The following is a 24,843-nucleotide window of genomic DNA, read 5'->3' as shown; positions in this document are numbered from 1 at the left end:
CACCGGTGCCGAGTAACCGGACTAGGGTCATATCACTCACAAGTGGCAGAGCCACGGCTCACCCCTGGGCATCTGGCTCTAATGGCCAAAGTTTCCCCACTCTCCATGGTGCCTCTTACATCAGTAGGTCTGCTGGGCAGTGTTTGTTCTCTCCGTGGGCCTCCTCTTCCTCCCTGGATTGGCTCCTAGTCAGGATGGGACCTGTGGGAGATCTATGAGGACTTGCTGAGCTCCTCCTGTCTTGCCAGCAGACGCTCCCTCCCCAACCCCCACCCCCACCCTCCACCACGTGTCAGCACTGTCCTGAGGACCTTGGCAAGGCCTGTGAGCGCCTCTTGTGATTCAGAGCTGATGTTCTCACCATGCAGGGCAGGCCAGCTCTTCATTTACAGGTGTCAGGTCCCATCTCTGCGATCACTTGCTCTCTCATAAGGTGCCCTCTGAGCATTGAGGTTGCAACTTAATTTCAGGCTGGCATACCTCATGCAAACCCAATGAAATGCGATTTCTTTCCAATGTTATTATTTCTGCAACTATTTCTTTAGTACCAGTATACCCTGCATGTCTAGAATGGCAAGGACCATGTACCCTGTACATATAGTGAACATACAATAAATATTTGTTGAATGACTGAATGAAGGAATGATTGAAGGCAAACACGGATTCTAGCAACTGAGTGACTATGTCTCTAGACATGGAAGAAATTCCTGTGATTTTTCAGGAGTAAAGATGGTGGTTGAGTGAGAATTTGGAAGAGACAAGGTACTGGACGTAACATTGAAAGATGGCTGAGTACAGTTGCTTTGAAATCAGAAAGTTATGGTGTATCAGTTAGCTATTGCTGCATATAACAAGCTATCTCAACACTTAATGGCTGAAAATAAGCATTTATTCAGTGTGGAAGTCTGTAGGTCTGCTGGGAAGTACTGCTGCTGGGGGCTGGGCTGGTCTTGGATGGGATTATTAATATCTCAGGGCATCTGCTGCGTTGGCTGGAGGCTGAGTGGTCTAGGATGGCCTCAGCTGGAGTGGCTTATCTCTGCTCTTCATGTTCACTCATCCTCCAGTGATGAGACAGTTTCTGCATAGTAAAGGCAGGTTACACAACAGAGAGTGGAAGTACACAAGGCCTCTTGCGTCTAGGCTGAGGAATGGCACCAAGTTTCTTTTGCAGCATTGTATTGGCCAAAGCAAGTTATGAGGCCAGCTCAGATTAAGAAAAGGGGAAGCAGACTTTACCTCTTGATGGGAAGAATTGCAAAGTCACGTAGCAAAGGGCCTGGACACAGGGGGTATGCTAATAGGAGTCAGAGGGGGGCACAGCAGGAGAGTGAAGTGCTTCAGCTTTGGCAACAGACAAACCTGTCTTTGATTTGCAACTTGGGTGCGTGAGTGCAAATGACTGGGACTCTGGGAGCCCCAGTTTCCTCACCTGTAAAATGGGGATAACATTACCTATGGCATTGGGTTATTGAGAGGTTTAAACGCTATAATACATGCTAAGCGTGTAAGGCCAGGCACATAGGAGCTCCCAGTGGCTGAGAGCTGAGGGCAATACTACAGTCCATGCTGTATTTTTTTGTTTTTACTTTTATGGAGGGCATTCTGGCATCCGATGAGGCCCTGGGCCTTTGTCCATTCCTGGAATTCAGGATCTTGGGAAATAATATCTCTATGAATAATTAGAATTAGGAGACTGTCTCCCCTGACCACACCGGCCCCCCAACCCGTAGCCCTCACTCGACCTCTAGAAACGGTCTCTGCTGGTTCAGACTCTCCACCTGGCCTCCTTTGCCTGACAGACTGTGGCACTCAGGGGGCATTTCAGGTATCCTTACTTCCCACCGCCCCGCACTTATAAGGACGCCCAATGCCCAAGCCAGGGAGGGGGGCAGCTGTGGGAGCCAGAGGGTTTGACGAACAGAGGCCTCTTTGGGAGGGACCTGAGAGGGGCTCCTCTGTCCACCACATGAGGCTGATTTGCTCTCTGATGAGTCTCCCTTAATCATAATGGACCCAGAAATGAAGTTTAATTTCAGCTGGAGGAAAAATAATTAAGACTCATAAAGCCTTGTTGTAAGTGGTGCTCTAGGGCTTCCAGCAGAGTGGCCCAGTCAGAGCTTTTATCATTTTCTTGGTCTTAGTCAAAGGCCCGCTCTTTGACTAAGCAAAGAGGTTGGCATGTGAGCCAACCAGAGATTGGTCACTTAGCATTTGTTAATGGCTTCAACTTAAACAGACTCTAGATCTCCCCATGAGAAGTGTGCTTTGGAGACATGAGATAACCATCAAAGAGCCTTAAGAAGAGAAAGCAATGCGCTTGAAACATACCTGCAAGGGAAATGAAAAGCTTTTCTGCTGGGAGGGCTAGGGGCCGGGGGTTTGGGGCAGAGAACATGTATGGTTGTTCGCTAGGGGATGGAAGAGAAGAAATCAACATTTATTGACCAGACTTTTATAGAAACATTTCGTAAGGGACTCCATTTCTCCCCCACCATTGCTCATGAGGTTGTGTCTCCATTAGGGTTGTTTGCTTGCATTCTGTATCCATTTATTAGCAGCAATAACTTTTCTTTGGGTCATCCCTTTCTCTACTTTCAGTCCATGGGTGAGGCAGCACCCACAGCTCAGAGGTGGGCCACATGACCTAGGTTTAAACCAATCCATTCAGACCATTCCTCTGTCTACAGTGATTGGTTCAGGGATGAGCCAACTAGAGCCATTGTTTTATAATGAGGCTTTTACTAGGGCTTCTCAGAAATAGACTCTTGCTCTTCCCACTGAACTTGAACATGGAAGTTCATAGTCTAGAACTGTTGCTACTATGTCACTGTAGCCTAAGAAAGAAGGCAACATATATGGAGGAGAAATAGAGAGTATTTTGGTCTCCACGACATCGTTGGAGGCCCCCCTCAAGTTATTCCTGACTTAACTCTACCCCTTTAAGTTCCCATTACACCAATTGTTGAATTAATTCTCTTTTTGCTTGAGCCAGAAAGTGAGACTAACTGGTTCACAAACCCACGCAAAGAAGTTCAAGTAGAAACAGGATTTAGGATAAGACTACAGGGATGCCTCAGGTCTCAACCCACCAGGCATCTTGGGACTTGAAAGTCACCTGGCAGAGACTCGCTCTGACTCTCCATGCCTCGCTCTTCCTTTTTCCCTGAGTCTGCAGGATGACTCCTATTTCCCTTCGCCCATCTTCATTTCCTCTGCAGACTGGATTCTTTGCTCACTCATGACCTGGCATGGTCACACCTAAGTGATAGCCTCTACCCCTGGGCTGATGTGATTGGTTTTAAAAACTATTTAACTTTGTCCCCATGTTCCAAAATGAAATTCCCGGGAAAGGATCTGATTTATCCAGCCTGGTTGAAATGTCCACTCCAGGTCTGTTAAACCAGGGATTTAGGAAGACCTTTACCAGACTTGTGTGCTGACAAGGAGAGATGTGCCAGGAAAAAAATAACTGGCATTTCTGCACAGATGGGAGTTAAACAGTCTCTGTTTTGCGGATAGGGAAACAGACTCAGAGAGGTAGAGTGACCTGCTCAGCCTCATAGCTGGCAAGTTGTAGATTCGGGATTCATGTCTTATGCTGCTGGACCCTGAACTCCATGGTCTTTCCACAGCTGCCTTCCCAGAGCTCTTCTGTGGCTTGCTGCCTGCTCACTTCTGCCAGGATGACCAGAGCAGGAAGCAAGAAAGCTGACTTGCCAAGAAGAGAGGTGACCACAGGGGCCCGTGAGGGGGCAGGCCCGTATTCACCCCACGCAGCCCCTGCACATTTGCAGTTTCCCATTTGGAGCAGGCAGGCCCTGGTTTCCCTTCCAGAGACAGGTCTGGGCCGTCAGTCCTCAATTATTTAACACAATTAAGAATTTCATTAAAATTTCATGGCAGTCGTTGTATTTTACCCAAACAGCTGATGGCCTTGCATGTTTGCCTGAGTGCAGCAGTCCCACCGTGGAGATCTTCCTCTGAAGCTTTTCAACCTCCACACATCAGTTTGGATAACAAGCCCTCTTGGGGTTGCCACGAAGTCCAAAGTGGGCCAGATTTGGGGGCCTGTCGGCTAAACAAGACCCTCTCGGGAGCAGGGCTAAGTGTCTGCCAGCCTTGTGGCGCCAGCCTAGGAGACGATCTCTGACATTTACTTAGCATTGAGTCAGGAAGGACTCAGGAAGGGGGTCGTAGTGCAGGCTGTACCCAAGTCATGCCCAGCAAGAGCATGACTGTACCCCAAGTCAGGGCCTGGGCCTGGAGCCTGCTGACATCCTCCATGCGCTTTTTGGTGGGACCTAGAGATGGGGCGAGGGTGTTCTGCCTGTGTTTACTGGTAGACCAGTTGCCACAGTTCTGCCAGCTCCAGGGGGAGGGATACAGGACCCACCTCTCAACAGGAGGAGTGTCAGGGAATGTGCAGGCGTGTTTTAAAACTGCCATGGACCACATCTATCATTCTCACGCAGAGTTCTCATGCGAAAAACTCATGTAGAGTTCTGAGTGTCTTCCTGTTTCTTGCCATTTCTACCAAGGATAGAGAACGAAATAATACTTGCTCTTTGGTGTCTTGAAGGAGATAAGAGAGCTATGAGTAGATGTGAACCCTGAGCTCCATTTCTAGCCCATGGTCAGGACCCCTGCTTTGGGAAGAGTTGTCCAAACTGGCTGGTAGAGGCTCACTTGAAGATAGCTGCCCAGGTACCTGCCCCGCCCTCCCAGACCCCAAAATCTGTGATGTGAGCGATTCTGGGATTCAGGCCAATCAGATAGATGGCAACTCCCCACTGCAGACTGAGGGCGGGGACTGGGGGGGAGGGGGAGGGCGGATAGCAATTGCATATTTTGGGCACTGCTTTTCCTAGGGAATAGAGGGACAGAGAAACTCTTTGGGCCAGCTTCTGTCTCTTGGTCTCCTGAATTTCTGTCTTATAATAAAAAATGATCAAAGTTTATCTGATCCTGAGAGGATGAAATATTTGTAATCTGCGCAATTCCTAAATAAACCCCTAAATATAATAGTGGGTATCCTGGAGGGGTGGGATGGGAGACATAGGAGGGAGTGGCTTTGTATGTCACTGTCTACTTTATTTAATATTTAACTACTTAATATTAATACCGGCGGTGCCAAAAAAATGTATACAAGTGGACACTTTGGTCAACGTTGCTCAAGCAGTAGTTCACCATCATCAGAAGTGTCTGGACGCTGATGGGAACCACTTTCAACACCTCTTGTCATTGCAGAAGTCAGACGTGATTTGTATTCATCTTTTGTTATCGGTATATATTGAGTATTACAATTTTAATAGTTTTTTTTCCTTTCTTCAAATGTATGTACACTTTTTTGGCACCCTCTGTATTTATATATTAATATTTTGTATTCAATATTAATATTAACGCATATGCATATGCAGACATATGTAAATTCACAGGACCCTGAGTGAGGGATATTTACTGTACAAAGGAATTCTACACTTCTGCACTTTACAAAAGGATTTGCCAAAGGCTTCCTTGAAGTGCTGGCTCTCCAGGGAGCAACAGGAAAGGCTTTGGATTTTCAAACAGTTTCTTTTCATCCTCCGATGCAACCTTAAAAAAGTGTGTTCAATTTCTGTTTCAATTTCTGTTTGATTCCACCAGTATTTTCCCAAGATCTTATTAAGTGCTGGGCCCTGTGCCGGGCACGGTGGGGGAAGAAAGATGAATAAGATCCATGTTCAAAGGGAGACGGACTCTGTAAATGCTTTCACAGAGGCGGCTTAGAGAATAATGTGCTTGGGAAGATGTTGTCAGGGGCAACTCTGCCAGACCCTCAGCATTGTTCATAGATCCAATTAACAGCCGAGGCTAGAGAGGTGCCCCTCGTGTCTCAGGCTGAGGCCAGGAAGGTCTGCGGGAGGAGGAGGGAGGAACGTCAGCTCCTCTCCTCCCTTCTCCCATCATCATCCGTGTTCCCATCATTAGAGAAAGCCTGCCACCAGTCTCAACCAAGTCCACCCTGAGGAGGCAGGTGAGGAGTGACAGCGCCTTGAGAGATTTGTGGTCCCCCAGCGAGCAGGCACATTCTTTGTGATGGATCTCATCTCCAGAGTCATCCATGTGGGAAGGTTGTGGATCCCTGGGGCAGGAGGCAGTTACTTCCTTTATTTTCTTTTTTTCCTTTTGGAGAATGAGTTGGAAGCAGTGAGCCTCAAGTGCAGCCAAGATGGGTGGAGGTGAGGACGTCAGGAGCAGTCCAATATGGAGTGAAACATGCTTTATTATTTGTATACCTTCTTTGGAGAAATGTTTATTCAACTCCTTTGCCCATGTTTATATCAAATTATTTGGTCTGTGTTGTTGAGTTGTAGGAGTTCTTTATATATCTAGATATTAATCCCTTATCAGATATATGATTTGCAAATATTTTCTCTGATTCTGTAGGTTACCTTTTCACTTTCGTTTGTTCCCTTTGAGATGCAGAAATTTTAAAGTTTGATGTATGTAGTCCCATTTGTTGAGTTTTGCTTTTGTTTCATATGCTTTTTGTATCATATTCAAGAAATCATTGCCAAATAAAATGTTATGAAGCTTTTCTTCTAGGAGTTTTATGGTTAGGTCTTTAATCCATTTTGAGTTAATTTTTATATATGATGTAAGATAAAGGTTTATTTTCACTCTTTTGCATGTGGCTATCCAGTTATCCCATCACCATTTATTGAGAGACTATCCTTTCCCCATTGTGTAGTCTTGGCACCCTTGTCAAAGATCATTTGACCATATAAGTGAAGGTTTATTTTTGGACGCTCTATTCTGTTCCATTGATGTATATGTCTGTCTTTATGCCAATACCATTCGGTTTTGATTATTGTATTTTGTAATACATTTTGAAATCAGGAAATGTGAGTCCTCAAACTTTGTTATTTTCATGATTGTTTTGGCTATCGGGGGTCCCTCGAGATTCCATATGACATTTAGGATGGGTTTTTCTATTTCTGTAAAAAATGTCATTGGGGTTTTGATAGGACATTAAACCTGTAGATTGTTTTGGGTAGTATGGAGAGTTTAACAATATTAAGTATTCTAATTCATAATAAATGGATGCCTGTCCATTTATTTGTGTCTTCTTTAATTTCCTTCAGCAATGTTTTATAGTTTTCAGTGTACAAGTCTTTTACTTCCTTAGTTAAATTTATTCCTAAGTACTTTATTCTTTTTGATGCTATTGTAGATGGGATTTTCTTAAATTCCTTTTCAGACTGTTCATTGTTAGTATATAGGACCATAACTGATTTTCTGCATGTTGATTTTGTATCATGCAACTTTGATTATTTTGCTACTTCGAACTTTTTTGTTTTGGTAGCATCTCTAGGATTTTTTTACATATAAGATTACGTTATCTGTGAACAGAGATAATTTTACTCCTTTTCCAATTTGGAAGTGAGGCACAGAGAGGGGGAGCGACTTGTCCAAGAACACAGAGTCAAGAAGTGGTCTCCCTAGATTTCCAGCTCAGACAGAGGAATCCACACACCTTTGCAGGAGAGTGGGAGAACAAATGCATGAAAGGAAGTTCTTGAACATTGTTCCACACAGCCCCTTGTCTATGTCCACAGTGGGGGAGACATGGCCAAGCAGTAGCACCTGTTTCTTTTATTCATTCATTCATTCATTCATTCATTCATTCATTCATTCATTCATAAGCCTATACTGAGTGCCTGTTACACGTCTGGCTCTTGGTGAGGCACTGGTGGGCCTGAGGTGAAGAAGACAAGAATTCTGTCTTCACAGAGCTCAGAGTCAAGCAAGGAAAACAGAACACTGGAGAAGTCATCATAGTAAAATGTAAAGATTTTCATGAAAGGGGTTATGGCAGGAGCTCTGAGAACATACACAGGGGGACTGAATTGGATCATAAAAGGCTGACCTCGGGAAATCTCTTCTCCCATCAAGAGGTAGAGTCTCTTCTCCACCCCTTGACTTCCTTTGGTCAATAGAATGCCGTGGAAACAGTGATGTGCCAGAGCCCACGTGCCCTCGTGCACGGTTTCCCTCTCTCAGAACCTTGCCTCCACTCTGAGAACAAGCCTGGGCTAGCCTGCGGGAGGCTGACAGAACTTGGTGCCCAGTTGTCCCAGCCTGCAGCCTGCCACCCCCAAGCCAACCTGCAGAAGGAGGCTGAGCCGCTACCAGCAAGTTTGGACAGCTCTTCCTGAAGCAGGAGTTCTCACCACGGGATAGAAGTGGGGCCCAGGGTCCACATCGACTCCCAGCTCTCTTACCTCCTTCAAGACACTGATCTGAGAAGGCTTCCCAGAGGGACTGACCCCTGAACTGCATGTTGAAGGAGAAGTTAGGAGGTGACCCTGAAGTAGAGGAGGCAGACCTGCTGCTTGGACAGGGGCAGCAGGAGCAGGGGCGGTGTGGTGCGGTAGCATCTGCCTTACTGCCCTCCCTCCCTGGTTTCTGGCGCAGGTCAGTGGTGCCGCTGAGCGTGTGGAAGCTGTGAATTGGCCCTGGTCACCAGCCAGCTCCGAGGTGGTGAAGGTGGCAGTGCCGAGGTGGGAGCCACGGGTGGCCTTTGATCTGAGGGGATGGCATAAAGACAGCCGAGTCCAGCAGTGAGGTTGAGCCGGGCATTCCAGAGCCCCTCTAGGACTGAGGACAGACAGCATTGGCCAATGGCCCTTACTGATCCCTGGGGAAGGAGCTCCTGGGACAGAATTCTTTCTGGACAGTAATGAGGAAGAATGACAGCCTGCTGCTCCCTGAACCCGTCATGGAAAAGAACCGCCGCTGCCCTCCCTGTCACCAGACCCTGTCTCCCTTTCCCCTCCCTCCCTGCAGACAGCAAGAGATGGATGGCTTACATGCCTAGTTCCCATCTGCTGTAGTGAGGGGGATGAGCCGGAAAATGATGCAAACCCAGAGGCACCTTCAGAGCCAGGTCATCAATCATCCACCAGCCCTCGCCCTGTACCCACTGCTTGTTCCACCAGCACAGGCCTGGTGGCCAAGAGAAATTCAGTGAGCATCTCCCATGCGTCCCCCCACCCTCCCCGCTGCAGAGTCAGGCCCTCCCCAGCTCCTGCCTAGACAATGCCCAGTTCTCCCCATTCCCCCCCACTGCCTCCAAGTGTGTTTCTAAAGTGCAGGCTGATGCTGTCAACCTCTGCTACATTTGATGGCTCTTCATTTCCTATTGGAGAAAGCCACTTCGCCTCACGGGTCTGGCTGCCATATTCAGGCCTGTGACAGCAGGAGGGTGGGGCAATACAGTGGTTAAGAGCCAAACTCTGGAGCCAAATCCCAATCTGGTCTCTGTCACCAGTACTAGCTGTGACCCTGGGCATGTTACTCATCCTCTCCAGGCCTTCATTTCCTTGTCTATTAACTGTAAACAATAATATCCACCTCATGGGATTGTTGTGAGGAGAAATGAGGTAATACATGTATCTTGGTTCGTGCTGACTCTTGTGCATGTTGTTTTTTTCTAGCCATCATATTTTCCTTTGGTCAAGCCTCCTCCCATTCTTGCCTGTCCTTGGACTGACCACTCAAATGAGCCCATGCATTTCCTTTTAAACTCAGCCAGGGTGAGCTGGCTTTTCTGTCACTTGCAACCAAAGATCCCTGACACACACAGGTCATGTCTGCCTCTGTAGCCATGCTCATTCCGTCCTGCTCTCTGAATTTTCTGCCCAGCCCCCTGACTGGCCCCTCAACATGCCCTGTTCCTAACTCTGTGCTTTGTTCCTGTCATTGTCTCTGTCTGGAATGGCCCCTCCCAAATCTTTGTTCTGCCCAAGTGCCGCGTGTCCTTCAGTGCCCCCGTAAGCTCACTGACCTTGAAGCTTAGATCAGGGTTTCTCAGACTCAGCACTATTAACATTTTGGGCTGTTAATGGGAGGTGGACTGTTCTTTATATTGTAAGATACTTGGCAGTATCCCTGGCCTCTAACCCTTAGATGCCAATAGCACCCCTGAGTCATGACAATTGAAAATACCTCCGGGAATTGCTAATTGTCCCTTGGGTGGGGAGGGGGGAATTCATCCCCTCCCCTCCCCCGGCTGAAAACCACTGCTATAGGGGAAAAATTAGACTTTGGCTTAGAGATGGCAGTTTTTGTCCCTGCTACGCCCTTACTTGCTGTGTGACCACAGACTTGCTCCTGAACTGCTCTGACCCTCTGCTTGTGCATCACGCACATGCAGATGGTAATATCAACCTCACAGGGCTCTGCAGTGGATTCCATTGGCCATTCATGAGAGGAGGCCTGGTGCACCCTAAGCGCTCAGTAAATATTGGGGGCTGTAATTGGCTCACAAAAGCCAGTGAGATTTCCCCAGGTCCATGCGTGCCCTTCACCTCCAGGAGGGCACGCATGGACCTGGGGAAATCTCACCCAGCAGCCTCGTCTAGAAAAGAGAAATAGAAAATATTCTGATTTCAAAGTTTAAATGTCAGAGGCTTGGGACGATGTATGAAAATAAACATTCTGCACAGAAGGGAAGAAAGAAAGATAGGAGAGAAAAGAGGGGGTAGACATGGAGGTCCAATGTTTAAAAATTGGGATATCACACATAAAAATCAGATTTCCTTTTGCCCTGAATAATCAGGAGATCTGACCACACTGGGTGTGGCCTGGACAGTCTCTGGAGCTGAGCAGCTTCTGCCCCCAGATGGCCTCACTTAGGTTCTCTGCTTAGACTTGGTCCCCACCACTCCTGATGGCCCCTTAGCTCTAAGGCTGAGAGCCAGAATCATGTTTGCCCTGCTGTGTTCCTGTCACCTGAACACGTCACCCCCAAACTCAGGAGGGTTCCAGGTAGTGACCCCCAGCCTACAAGATCAGCCCCAATATCCTATGACTGTCTCAGCTCAAAAGTCACCTCCTCCGAGAGGCCTTCCTTGACCACCTGAGACAAAATAGTCCCTACCTACCCACTTCATGCTTTATTCCTTTGCTCCACCGGGAAATGGCAGCAGTGGATGAGCTGGCTGGCCCTGGGCTGGCTTCACAGTGGCTGATGGAGGACTGTTCCCGCACTTGGATCGGAGAGGGATTCAGTCCCAGTCAAAGGCTGGATAGCGGCACAGAGCGCAGGATGCTGCTTCCTGCCTCTCCACAAGCTGGCAGGCAGTCCTTCACTTGTCCATTAAACACAACCCAGGATGCGTCCAGCACACAATAGGTCCTTACTATCACCTCATCATCATGGCAGCTGAAGAAGAGGGGTCAGCGGGCCTGGTTCTGGCTCTTTCTGATGGTCTGCCTGCCTGTGTGTCTGTCTGTCTCTTCCTTTTCCTTGTCGCTCTCCATAGGGAAGGTCAGGCACAGTGCTAACCGTTTCTGCGTGTTACCTCTTTTAAGCCTCCCCAGAATCCTGTCAGCAGGCTCTCAGATTAACCTCTTTTCCCAGGGAGGGACTGAAGCTTCAGGAAGCTCAGAGACTCCTGTCAGATGAAGGGGCCAGGAGGTGGCAGCTCTGGGATCTGAAACCAGGTCGCCCAATTCCCAAGGCCTTGTGATCCCAACACAACATGGTCCCTCATGTGACCTGGGACAAGGCACAGATAAAAGATAGTAAGAAAAAAAGTGGAGCGAAGGAAAAAGGTGGAGGGGAAGTGAGAGAAAAAGGAGGAGAGAAAAAGATGTCTTGTCTCCAAATTGTGGTGAGACCTTGAGAAAACCACGTCTCTTTGAGCCTAGTTTCCCCTCTGAAAAATGGGGGGAAGGAGGTGTGAACTAGATGGTTCTAAGCAGTAGGCTCTAGACCACTCCCTGTCCCAGGAAACCACACCTTCTCCGTTGTCCACAGGCAACTCAAGTGGAGGCCGTCTGCCTCCCAGTCCAACACAGCAGGAGCAGCAGTAACAGCACAGAATGTCCCTAAGTTCCTTCCTCAAGGCCCTGTGACAGGCATGTGGCTCTCCTCTGAGCATTCTTGGGAGGGCAGAGGGCCTGCCCCACCCAGGAGCTTTGGACCAGCTGAGCAGCACGTGGGCGGGGACATGCCTTCAAAGCCCCAGGGATGTTAATGCTGTGAACCTCTGAGGCCCCCTTGCAGTCTTGGCTGGTCCCTGGGTCCCTGGTTTCAGGCTCCTTGAAGTCCTTCCTCAGCGTCCTGTTTCCCAGAGGCCCCCAACCTGGCCCTATGTGACCGGGCTACCAGGCCCCTAGGGCTCTACTTCTGTCCCCTTCTCTGGATTCCCCGGTGACAGGGGGAATCCCCAGGTCCCTGTGCAACCTGGGAGCAAAAAGACCTCCTTGCTCCCAGCCAGGCCCCCCACTCCTCTGCAGCTGAGACTGACACTTGTCCCCTCCCTGGGATCTGGGTCCGGGGTGGGGTGGTGGCCCAGCCCTGGCTTCTGCCCTCAGAGGCCTCAGCGGACATCTGGGCGTTGGGAGCCAGCAGATGATGGTCCAGCTGTAAATCAGAGAGAGGCTTTGATTACACCCTGGGGACACAGGCTCCAGCAGGATGGGGGTGTGTGTGTGTCACAGAACTGGGAGGACTGACTGCCCCCGCATCACTCATCCATGGTTCAGTTACCTCCTGATGATGCTGGAAGGCTGCTCACCAGCTGGAACTCTGGAGGGGCCAGGGAAGCAAAGAGGAAACCACCGTCAGATACATGCCAGACCCCAGACACCAGGGGCTTTGCATGAGATATTCCATTTAATTGTTTCATTAGGACAGTTCTCTTTGGGCAAGCCATTGCCCTCCTCTGGTCCTCAGTTTCTCCTTCTGTGAAATGGGGTGGTAACAACACCCCCATCCCTGGGACTGTGAGGAAGCTGTGAGAAGTATTTGTTGGGGCAGGGGGTGGGGAGCGTCAGTCCAGAGCAGTTGGTGGTCTCACTCCACCCACCCCATCCCCATGACATTTGCTGCCACTTCCTGGGATACAGCTGAGCCATCACAGGTCTAAGCTTTTCAGCAGCATTTTATTTTTTTGTCCTTACCATGGTCTCTTTGAAATGCAAAACTTCTTGCTCCCCCGGCCGGTTAAAGCTCATCAGAGGCCCCTCTGCTCCTAAAGCAAAGACCCAACCTTAAGCTTGGCTTTCAAGGCCCTGTGAGTCCAGCTCCTGCCCTGCCCCTCCAGCCCCAGGCACATGACTCAGGTGTGGAAACGATGTGCTCAAGGCCACCCAGCCAGGAGATGGCAGAGCTAGATTCAAACCCAGGCCTGTTGAGATCAGTCCCAGACCCACTGCCTCCAGAGCTGGTGGTACATGCCCACCAGTGGGCCTTGTCACAGCTGGCAAAGACGCTTCTTCCCCGTGTCCGTGTTTCATGGTCATGGCAATAAAATCCTGCCCAGCCCAGAGCACTCATGGACCTGCGGCCCCTTGCCTCTCACCCCAGCCCCTGGCTCAGGCTGTGGCTCACCCAGTTTGCTTCCCCCCAACTTCTCCAGATCCTTCCACATAGAAAGGAGCTGTGGGAGTCTCTGATGGGTGGCACCATATTTGATGAAGACACAAGAGCCTTTGAGGGGATGAGTGACTCATAACGACAGTGGTTTAGTCCTGCCTTAGGCCCAGTGCCTCGGGTTCCTCATTAAAGAGTTACTAGGGTTGGTTTTGAAGGAGCCAAGGACAGCATAGTTGATGTGTCTGCCCTTCGTGCGGTCTTTAGAAGCAGCTAGATGTGGGCACAAAGAGACCAGTTAAAAGGCCTCTGCTATGATTCAGGTGCAGAGAGCAGGGCAGCCATGGTGGAGATGGCAGGAAGTCAGTGGATCCGAGTGTGGGGGGGGGTACTGAGAGGACTTGGGGCCAGTGAAGGGCCTGGCATTGATTGCAGTCCCAGAGCACAGGTGCTGTGGAAAAGCTGACTATGCTGGCCAAGCGCTCTGCAGGCCACCAGCAGGAAAGACAGACATGTTCTGGAAGGGCATTCTGCAAGGGATTAGTGTCATGGTGTGAGCAGCCCTTTACAGGCCTGGGGGCCACAAGTGACAGTGGTGGTGGTGTGAATGGAGGTGATAAAAACACCTGTGTGGGGTTTATAATGAGTCAGGCATTGTCTTTAGTGCTTTACATGGACATATGTTATAATCCTCACAACAGCTCCGAGAGATAAGTGCTATTTTCACCCCATTTTGCAGATGAGGCCCAGAGTGGTTTATTAACTTGCCCAAGGTCACACAGCAAGTTAATAGCAAAGCTGGGGCTTGAATTCAGGCAATAGTTCCTGAGTCCCTGCTCTTAACCATTATTTTGGGAAATAACTATAAAGTTAGTGCCGTCAGGGAGCTTCAAGGCCATAAAGTAAAACCCACAGGCAAACTGGATGAGAGATCATTTCCGGGGAGTAGGCATCAAAGAAGGCTTCCTTGAGGAGGCAGCATTTTAATGAAGTCCTAAAAGGTTGGGAATTTTTGATTAGTCTAAAGGGTAACCTATCAGACAGGGTTGTTATTTCACATAACACAAACGTACTCTGGTCAATTTAGCAGAAACGTTGTCAGGAACATTCTTTCCAAATTGTGGGCTGGAATGTCTCTCATTGGAGGAAACTGGTCACATGATTGCATCTAACCTGCGAAGGAGATTGGGAAAGAAAGCCTCTGGCATGTTTAGGTTCTAGCTCTCAAAACTGGGCATTCCATAAACAATTCTGTTGCTAGGTGACCACCAACAATGACAGATGCTCACTCCATATTATAATGGAGGCCATTTGAGCAGAGAGGTCACAAACACACGGGTGTAGTGTAGAAGAAAAAGCTCCAGACACACTGGAGCAGCCCCTCTGTTTGGTTAGAGCAGAAAGACGCCACAGGGTTCTTTCTATGTTGTGAAAACGAATGAAGGGAAACCTCACTAACATAGAGTCGGGAGGCCAGAAGGGGGAGCTCTCACACAGCACCAGTCCATGACAATTACAGAAGAATTGTATATTAGGGACCTCAACAGAGGAATCCTCAATGGGAAAGAATCATCGGTTATAGGCCCCAACAGGAAAGATGTACCTTTCTTCTCCTTCAAGAAATCGACGACCTTAGCAACTCCGCCAGTGAGAACACCCCTGCCTGCCCTGCTCCGGAGAAACTCACCTCCCTGAACTCTTACTTTTGTCCAATGGACTTGCCTTCAGAACAACCCCTCCCAACCACCTCCTTTTTCTCCATTAAAATAACGTTCCTGTTCTTTGTTTGTTAGACTTGACTATGGCTTTTGCTATAACTTACTTGTTCCAAATTGCAATTCCTTACTGTTCCCGAATAAACCTATTTTTGCTGGTAAAATAATTGACTGCTTAATTTTTAAGGTCAACGATCCTAACCAAAACCTGCATCATGGCTCCCTTTGAGTTGTTAGAAAAACAAAGGAAGCTGCGGCTGGGCAGGTAGATTCAATGTGTTTGTTAAAAAACGGTCAAAAAAAGTTTGGTGAGAAGATACATCCACGAGGGTCCTTGTTTTTGAGACAGCCTACAACGTCAGTTCATTGCTCTCATCTCCTCTTGTCTGACCACGGTGTGGACTAAAGGGTACACAAGCAGGCTGAAATGCGGTGGCTTCGCCACCCTCCAGGAAGGTTCCTACTTCCTCCATGTCTGATACTGCTGCTGTATCACTTTCTGCAAAAAGAAGGAAGGAAAAGGGAATATGGTTTGTGTGGGTTCAACTTCCAAATGGCAAAAAGAAACCAGATCATTCTTCAGGCTCTCCCATAAAAATTCAGAAAAAGAAATCGGATTCCTGAAGAGGCAGGGAGCAGTGGCCCAGGAAAAGCAACGAAGGTAGGTTTTAATTTTCTAGAATGTAAAGAAAGTATTTGCATGCTTGAAAACAAGGGATGCAGAGGATATTGAATCACTTCAAACTTTCTCTTCAAGTTGAAAAGAAAATCCAAGCCAAAGGTTTTTAAACCTTTTATTAAATTCCTTATGCCATATCCCAAATTTCAAACATCCACGAATGTGTTATTTTTTACCCATTTCGGTCCTTCACAGAGCACCAATTACCATTCAGACTACAAGTGCTCTATTATTAACCAAAAGTTTCCTGTCACTCTTCAAATTTTCGTTGTCAACTTTCCATAATCTTTTTAAAAAGCAATCTCTACTTTGATTTACTGTAGCTTGAATTCCACCAACCCTACTCCTCAGAAAGAACCCCAAACCCAAGCCAAACCCCAAAACTAATTCAACCTCTAGATCTAACCAGTGTAGAAAAGTTGGAAAATACAAAAATCTTTTCATCCAGAAAAAAGCAAGATGAACACCATGGTCTATTCTCTTTCTTTTATATAAATCCAGAAGAATAAAAACCAGATGAGGATAAAACTACACCCAGAGCTCAGTGCTCAGTCTTTTAAAGAAACTAATCATGTTTTTTAAAAAAGATCTTAATGACAGGAAAATGTTCATGACAAATGTTAAGCAAAACTTCTGTGTACAAAACCTCTATTGAGTGAAAGACATATATGTATGTACTATATAAAAACATACCAAATATCACTAGTGATTATCTCTGGATATAAACCTATTGTCATAGCCTGTACTACCAACTTGGAACAACAAACCTGCATTGCTTTTAAGGATAAGGAAATAAATACCGCCACGTGGAAGAAAGACCATGGAAACTTCAGATTTCTCAGTAATGGAGCCCAAGTACGCTAAACAAGTGTTTAGTTTCCAAAGCAAAGAATTGGGTAGGCGGCCAATGTGAGTGCCGTGTCATGGCATTGTGACACTCTGGCAGGTGAGCGCCATGTCACTGCTTTGTGACACGCTGGCATATAAGGCCCTTGTGATGATCACACCTTGCTACTTCACCTTCAGTCTCGTGGGGCTCACAGTCCTTCAGTCTCCAGAGCACCGAGCACAGAAAGAGCGGACATGGGAAGAGGGACGTTGATCAGGCTGCAGCTGGGTCTACTGCTTCTGGCACTGCTCATAACCCAGCAGGTTTATTCAGCCCCTACTCCCATGGCACGGGCAGATTCAACCCCGGGAGCCCCAGTGACGCCAGCTGCTACTGCTCCCAGCAGCATTGGTGCTCTGCGGTCTACAGTCGGCATCCTCGTGTTTGCCCTCTTTTCCCTCCTCCACCTCATCTATTGAGAGACTCGGGCCGAGAAACATTTTCACTTCCCAACTCATCTTTTACAACGCAGTCCAAATGGCTTCTGGATGTCCAGTGCACAGAGGAAAATATCAAGTCTCCTAATTCCACTCTGTATTTTATTGACACAGCATTGAGAACGTCACCTGGGACCCAGGGAAGGAAGAGCATCTGAAGGATTTGACCAGATATTAAATCTGCTGGAATCTGGTATACAAGGCTGAAAGGAGACCAAACGGCTAAAATTAGCAAACAATCTGGTGTCACTCACTAATCAAGGCTTAAAGAATATGGACTTTTAAAACTCCACCTGGAAAATAATAATCTATTTCACCTTGACCCGGAGAAAAAGGATGGACTCTGGAATGGAAATGTTTCATTTTGATTCACCAAATCTGTAAGGCCATTAAAACAATTCGGTAACACCGAAAGCTTCTGTGATTCTCTTTATGTGCATGGGAAGGGCGTCCAGGTGTTACTGTAAATCAGTACTAATTTATTGCTGATGTACCTTAAAGTTTTACATTGTTAAGCTTTCGCTGTTTTCTTGGGAATTGAACTCTTTCGTCTGAGGCTTTGGATTTAGCTTTGTATGAGTAATAGATACATGTCAGAGCAGTGATGGATTGAAATTACCCCAGATCCAAGCATAATGAGTGTATCTTGTTTACATCCTTGTAAAAGCAAACGGTAGGCTCTTCCCGCCACACATTCCTGTTTAATAAGTGTGCTGGATTTATTTAGCTGCCATACTTAACCTGGTTCCAAAGAGTGGAAGCGCATTGACTTCAACTAATCTGAAAATGCTGCTGTTTAAGGAACAGGTAGATGGCGGCCCTGCTTTCTCTGAGCCATGCCAACGAGACTTGCCCCCCGTTGGAGGTAGGTGGTAGTGGTGGTTTTCATTTCGCAAGAGAAATGACACTCCAAACGCCATCTTTAGTCACAAGGTTTGACCTGTAGCATTTGTTTTGCTGACCAAAGGCCTGGGTGGAGGTCCAGAGGGGTCACGAAGCAGGCACTGGGCAGTACTTGCTTTGGCCAGGTGGTTCCCCAGGTTTCAGCTGCAGGAGCAGCCAAGCATCCCAGAGTTCCCCAAAACATCAAAACAAAATTGTGGTTTCCCCCCCCCCCCCACAATTCATGAAGCTGTAACCTCAATGCTGCTCATAAGCCTTCTGTGTCCACATCACCAAATCCCCCAGTCTTTCAACAGGCCTTTTGTCGGGGCTTGGCTAAGTCCTAGGCCTTGGGTTGCATTTTCACACTTCTTATCTCAGGTCTTCTCAAAGGAACGAATGGTAGAATTTTAGGCACTATTCACCGATGGAGACAATCAGGGGGAGAAGTTAAGACCGTAGACTTATGAGCTGTGCAGACCTGGGTTCAAATTCTGGCTCCACTAAGCATCAGAAGATGACCCCGGGAAAGTCACTTTGTGTCTTTTGGCTCCAGTCCCATCCTGTGCAAGACCACAATAATAGAACCTGCCTCGTGGGACTGTTGATTAAATGAGACACTACACGTTAAATGCTTACCATCATCCTGACACAAAGTTGGTGCTCAGATAAATTGGTGAATTTGAATTACTCCTTAATCTCTCTCTTACAGTCTCTCAGAATTCCTCAGCCCCATGCCTGCCTTATCCACTCCAGGGACCCTCTCCCCTCCCCCCCACCCCCCCACACACACCCAAGTTCTGGGCGAGGGAAAGAGCACTCATGGAGATTCAACCCCCTACCTGACCCTGTGTGAAGCATTAACAAGCAAATTCTCTCTGTCAGGTATCGCAGGGAAGGGAGCTCTCCTTACCTCATTTTTCAGATCAGGAAGTGGAGGCTCAGGGAGGTGAAGAGACCTCCTCCCACCAACCTCTCACGGCTGGTAAGCGCCAGCCCCAGGACTGGAGCCCAGGTCTCTACGAAACCAAACTGCATGTGCTTTTTTCAGTACCTGACATTTCCAGGGGAGCTTAGAACTGGAAGGATCAGGGCCTCTACGCCCGGGTCAGGCACTTGCTGGATGTCAAGTCAGGCAGGAAGCAGATGGAGGAGAGTAAACCACCAGGAGCCAGCCAGGCAGCCTGGGCTCCAGCGTGTGGGGCTTCCTGCGCGCACGTGTCATTTGGGCCAGCCACGAGGCGCGCTGCCTGGATTGCAGCTCTGCAGCCATAGGACTTTGAACAGGTTACCTAACTTTTTTGTGCCTGTTTCCTCCCCTGTAAAGTGGAGATAACAATGATTTCTCCATGTCACGGTTGTTGTGCATAGTAAGTTACAGCCACTGGCCCTGTGCCCGGCACAAGATAAGTGTAGAATAGGAGTTAGTGTTAGAGCGTAGGGCCACCAGTTGGTGGGCTGAGTTGAGCATGGCTTTTCCTCGCAGTCACAGTCCTGAGACAGAGCCAGCTGCCCTGTGGGGACATAACTCATCACACAGAAGCCCAAGATCTTGCCTTTCACATGTTTTTAAAGAAGAAGGCTGTTGATCAAATGTCTGGGTCACAGTCTCATATGAATAATGGCCACACTTCTCTCCCTATGGGAGTTTCAGGAGGAGAGTAACAGTGTGGGTTTCGCTGTGGTGACAGAGGCCTCTGAGCAGAGGGACAGGCCTAGTTCTGCCTAGATGGGTTCAAATCCTGACTCCATCTAGGACTAACAATTTCCCTACCGCCTTTTGAACCCCTTCTTTGTACCAAGTCTGGCATTAGCAGGTGTTATTGTCCCCATGTACAGATGGGGAAACCGAGGCACAGAGCAATGAGCTGACCCACCCCTTGACACCCTGCAGTTAAGTGGTGGAGCTGGGATGAGGCCCTGGCTGGGTGACCCAGAAGTCCGCGATGCTTTGACGAAAAGCTTTGGTTGAACCACCTAATTGCTCTGAACCTCAGTTTCCTTGTCTGTAAAATAGGGTTCATTTTGCAGCAACTATTTGTGGAGCAGACACAGAGCTGGGCTTTGGGACTAATCATCCCTGTTCCTCGTATTAAAGATATTTCCAGTTATGGGCAAGTTACCTATTACGAGGGCCCTTGGCCTCGCCTTGTGAGTTAGCATCTATTTATTTGCAGGAGGGGAGTTTGTGGGAGGGTGAGTCCTGGGGGATTGTGCCAGTGTCAGTGGCCAAGGCAGTGGCAGAGGAGGGCCTGGGGCCCTGAGAATGAAAACACTGATACTAACCGCCCCCTCACCCCATGGGAGCTGAGCTTCCAGTGAGTGTTGGCTTGAACCCCATCCAAAGCCTCATCCAGGCAATATGGTCAGTGTCCCTATGGGGTCTACTCTGTGCCAGAGGGTGCCAAGTTCTGAAAGGGACACTGTTCCTTCCTCAGGGCAGTATGATCCAGTAGCATGTCTTCCGTCGCCCCTGGAGAGAGAGGGTGGTGAGATTCTAATCAGCAGTAAGTTAGTCTCTATGCCCTGGTGCCTGTCTCCTGAGCCCAGGGCTCTCCATACAGGTGGCCATATCTCTATGCTCAGGAGATTGGGTAAAGGACATGGGTCCTCCCCACCCTGCATCTTGTGTGCCAACACTCTAGGCTCTTGCCAGAAGGAAGCTTAGATATAATTTATTAAATGATTTTATATACATTTTTATAGTATTACTAAGGATCACCTCCCTTTTTTTCAAATGGAATATGACATGCATACCCTAGATCCCAAACTAATAGTAGCAGAGCTTCCCAGGTTGACATGGGGAGGAGCCAGCTTGGCCCTGCCCTTCCCCGCCTCTGTTCTGGCTCCTTAGGCATCTCAATGCCAAGGCCAGCACCTCAGTGTCAACCTCTAGCCTCTTTACCCTAGAGATTACAGTGTGCCCTCTCTTAGCCTGCCCCTCCCCTCCTGCCCCTGCCTGTCCGTCTCCGGCCCATACCCCTCGGAGCCCCTCCCACTTCCTTCTATCACATGCCTTTCACACCTCTGCACCTCTGCCCATGCTGTTCCCCTTGCCTAGACCACCCCCCACGTCCTGACGTCCACCCTCAGCTTTTCCACCTGGCAAATGCTGACAGTGGCATCCCACAGAGGATCTGATTCTGCAATTGTCCTATGCAGCTAAGACAGAGTTGAAGAAACCCAAACCCACTCAGGAGGCTTTGAGATCACGCATGCATGCAGAGGTGTGCAGGGCAAATTCCTGGGCTTCTTATATTTCTCTCTCTCTTGATGAGACACCCTGAACTTGCTTGTCTTTCAGGGTCTAAATCAAATGTCTCCTCCATGGCCTCCCTTGGAGGCAATGAATGACCTCCCCCACTGGGCTTTGTTCTCACTTCTATGTTATACACTTTCTTTTTTAAAAATAATTTAAAAAAATTTCAATGACAATTGACATATAATATTATATTAGTTTCAGGTGTACAACATAGTGAATGTATAACTTACCACGTGATCGCCCTGATGCGTCTTGTACACATGTGACACCATACATGGTTATCACAATATTATTGACAATAGGCCTTACACTGGACTTCACACTCCTGTGACCATTTGTAACAGCCAATTTGTTCTTCTTAATCCCTTTACCTTTCTCACCCATCCCCTCAACCCTCCTCCCATCTATTACACTGATAAACCCAGTACCCATCTGACACCATCCATAGTTCTTACAGTATTACTGACAATATTCTGTAGCTGTACTTGACACCCCCCGTGACTGTTCCATACACTTTCTTACATTTGCACCATGCGTCTTACACTGCATGACAAGGTACTCAAGAAAACCCACGGTATCTCATTCAGTTCTTACTTCTGTTGCCTAATATGGGCCTGGCCCGTTGTAGATACTCCACACAGATCTGTCCAATAAACGAAGGAAAGGGGAGGGAGTTCATTGCTCATTAAAAACAGTGGGATTGACGAGACTGCACAGGCAGTTGAGGGAACTGGTCCAGTGTTAAAGCAACCTTGCATTTCTGAGATAAACCTCACTTGGACACCATGTCATTTTTCATATTTCTGCATTTGATTTGCTGCTTTTTACAGGATTTCTGCATCAACAACATTTATGAGGAATATTAATCTGTCGTTGACTTTTCTTGAAATATCTTTGGTTTTGTTATCAAGGTAACCCTGCCTTCAAGGAAATGTGTTGAGGAATGTTCCCTCCCATGTTTTCCAAAAGAATTTTGTAAGATAGCTGTCAGTGTTTATGTAAATAATGGGTAGAATTTACCAGTGAACCAATCTGGGCCTAGAGTTTTCTTTGTGGGAAGGTTTTTAATTAGAAATTCAGTTTGTTTAATAGATACAGGATTATGAAGATTTTCTGTTTCTTCTTGTGTTCCTTTTGGTGGTCTGTGTCTTTCAAAGGATTTGACCATTTCACCTAAGTTGTCAAATTTATTGGTATGTTATTATTAACATTATTTTCTTATTATCCTTTGAATTTCGATAAATCTGTAGTAATGTCCCTTATTTCATTCTTGATATGTGATTCGAGAATTCTCTTCCTTTTTCTTGATCAGTCTACCTAAACACTGGTCAATTTTATTAATCTCAACGAACTGGTTTTTGGTTTTTATTAATGTTTCTCTATTTTTGTCTGTTAGCACAGAATTATTTCCACTCTGATATTTACTATTTCTTTCTCCTTATTTTGGATTTCATTCACTCTTTTTTTCCTTTTAATTTTTATCGTAAAAACTTAGGACATTAATTTTATTCCTTTCTTTTTTTCTAAGTAGTTCAAGGTGTAAATTTCCCTCTAAGTAGTGAATTTACAAATTTTGATATGTTGTGTTTTCATTGTTGTTCACTTCAAAATATGTTAAAAGTTTTACTTGTTGGGGCGGGCACTCTGGCTCCTGGGGCCACTGCTGACACCCCAGGGTATGCCAGGCGCCCCAGAGCCCTGTCTTTGGGCCCCAGCCCAGGGTCCCAGCGATGAGTGAGGCAAGATGCTGAGGTGCAGCTTGGAAAACCGGGACATTCAAATGAGACAACTGCAAGAGAATGTCACGATGTGCAGAAGCATTTTGGAGAGCTGTGCCAAGTCTTTGCTGCTCATGTGCAGAAAACTGCTGGACCGTGAGACAAAGCAGACCTGGTGAATGAAATCAACGTGTATGCCTCTACAGAGACCCCAAATTTAAAGCAGGACCTGGAAAACTTTGCTGATGAACTTGCCACAATTCAGTATTATTGACAAGCAGAGGTTTAAACACTTGAAGCCAGAGTAGCTGAACCACTGAAAGCTTGTAGAACCATTGTGAAAAAGCAACATTGACAACAAGGGAGCAGGAAGCTGAACAGTTAACTTAGTCAGCGAAACCCACCTGCCCGGCATGTTATTTCACAGGCAGAAACCAAATTACAGAGAGCTACAATAGATGCTACCCGAACAACTTGTCATCTGGAGGAAACTATTGACAATTTTGAAAAGCAGAAAATGGAGGCTATAAAGACTATACTTTCAGAATTTATGACTATTGAAATGGTATTTCATGGCAAAGCTTTAGAAGTCTACACTGCTGCCTACCAAAATATACAAAAGACTGAAGAAGATTTAGAGATTTTCTGAAATTCTCTGTATCCACCAGATTATTCATCTTGTTCAGATATTGTAAGAGCAGATACTGATGTAGGGATATTTCCCTGTGAGTCCCCAAATGATGTAGGTGATGTTGGATCTGCCGGCAGTTTCTGGGTGTGGGCTGGGATCGTGTCTCGTGAGATCGAAGAATGGAAACACAGACCCAGGAGAGGCAAAGAGTTTTAAAAAGAGGATAGTTTATTGAAAGCAAAGAGTCAGAGCTCCCGAGTGGGAGGGGGTCCCTAATGGGGGGTGCCCCGTGACTGAGGCAAAAGCTCTTACTTTTATACCTTCCCTTGCCTGTTTGGGGAAGGGGAGTTGTTTGAAGAAGGGAATTGTTTGAAGAAGGGAACTGGTATCTTCTAATGAAATTCGTCTACCAGGTTTGTTCTGCTTGCCCATCCTAAAGGAATTAGCAAAGTAACCCACTCTTATCTATCAGATCTGCTTCGTTTGTCAGGCCAAAAGGAATTTTATGATTAACCTCAAGGCCTTGTTACATTTTGTCCTGGAGCAAAGGAATGATTTCAAAACCTGGAGTTTTAGGATAAGGTTATCTTTGTTTATTCCACCAGGGACCTCCCTGTCTACCTAGGGACACGCTAGCTAACCTGTATCAATACTGAAGTCGCTCCTTCAGAGATCACTACAGCTAAGTGTGTATCTGGAACACGACGGGTATCCATTTGTTGACTAAGAAAAGATCAACAAGCAGAAGATGATGGTGAAGAGGATGAAGACTTAGATGTAACAGAAGAAGAAAATTAATTTTCTTAAGTAAAACTTCGCATTTCCATTTTTATCTTAAATGACTTGGCATCCAGAATTACTAAATTGTAAAACTTTCTACTGGCTTGATACATTCAACCTCAAAATGAAATCCTACTGGAAATGGAAAATAATTAAAGGCAATTTATGCTGACAAAATGAATGTTTTAAAAAATACTACACACTAGTCATTTGAACCTCCTGTCTAGCTGTATGTAATCTTTTTGTATAGGTTCCATTTTTTCAAGAAAAGATTATGTATTTCAAAAGTATTTCATATTAATGCACCATACCTATTTGAGGTCGTGATAGTAAGTAGATGACCAAAAAACACACAACAAAATATTTAACAATAAGTGGTTACTTCTTTTAGGTTAAGACAGTATGCTTTCATTACCAGAAAAGGGTCCTAGATAGTTGATTAAATACAAATACTATTTCATAAAGCCTTAAATCTAAAAGA

General features: G+C 46.8%; 1 pseudogene; it reads left to right on the top strand.

The window, feature by feature from the left end:
* Positions 1–22,977: 22,977 nt before the first annotated feature.
* Positions 22,978–24,380, top strand: LOC148755602 (CBY1-interacting BAR domain-containing protein 1-like; annotated as a pseudogene).
* Positions 24,381–24,843: the final 463 nt, after the last annotated feature.

This window comes from Rhinolophus sinicus, chromosome 14, assembly GCF_057876585.1.
Source record: "Rhinolophus sinicus isolate RSI-liver-muscle chromosome 14, RSI-T2T, whole genome shotgun sequence".
NCBI lineage: Eukaryota > Metazoa > Chordata > Mammalia > Chiroptera > Rhinolophidae > Rhinolophus > Rhinolophus sinicus.
Note: the sequence above shows the minus strand (reverse complement) of the source record. Positions and strands in the feature narration are given on the sequence as shown.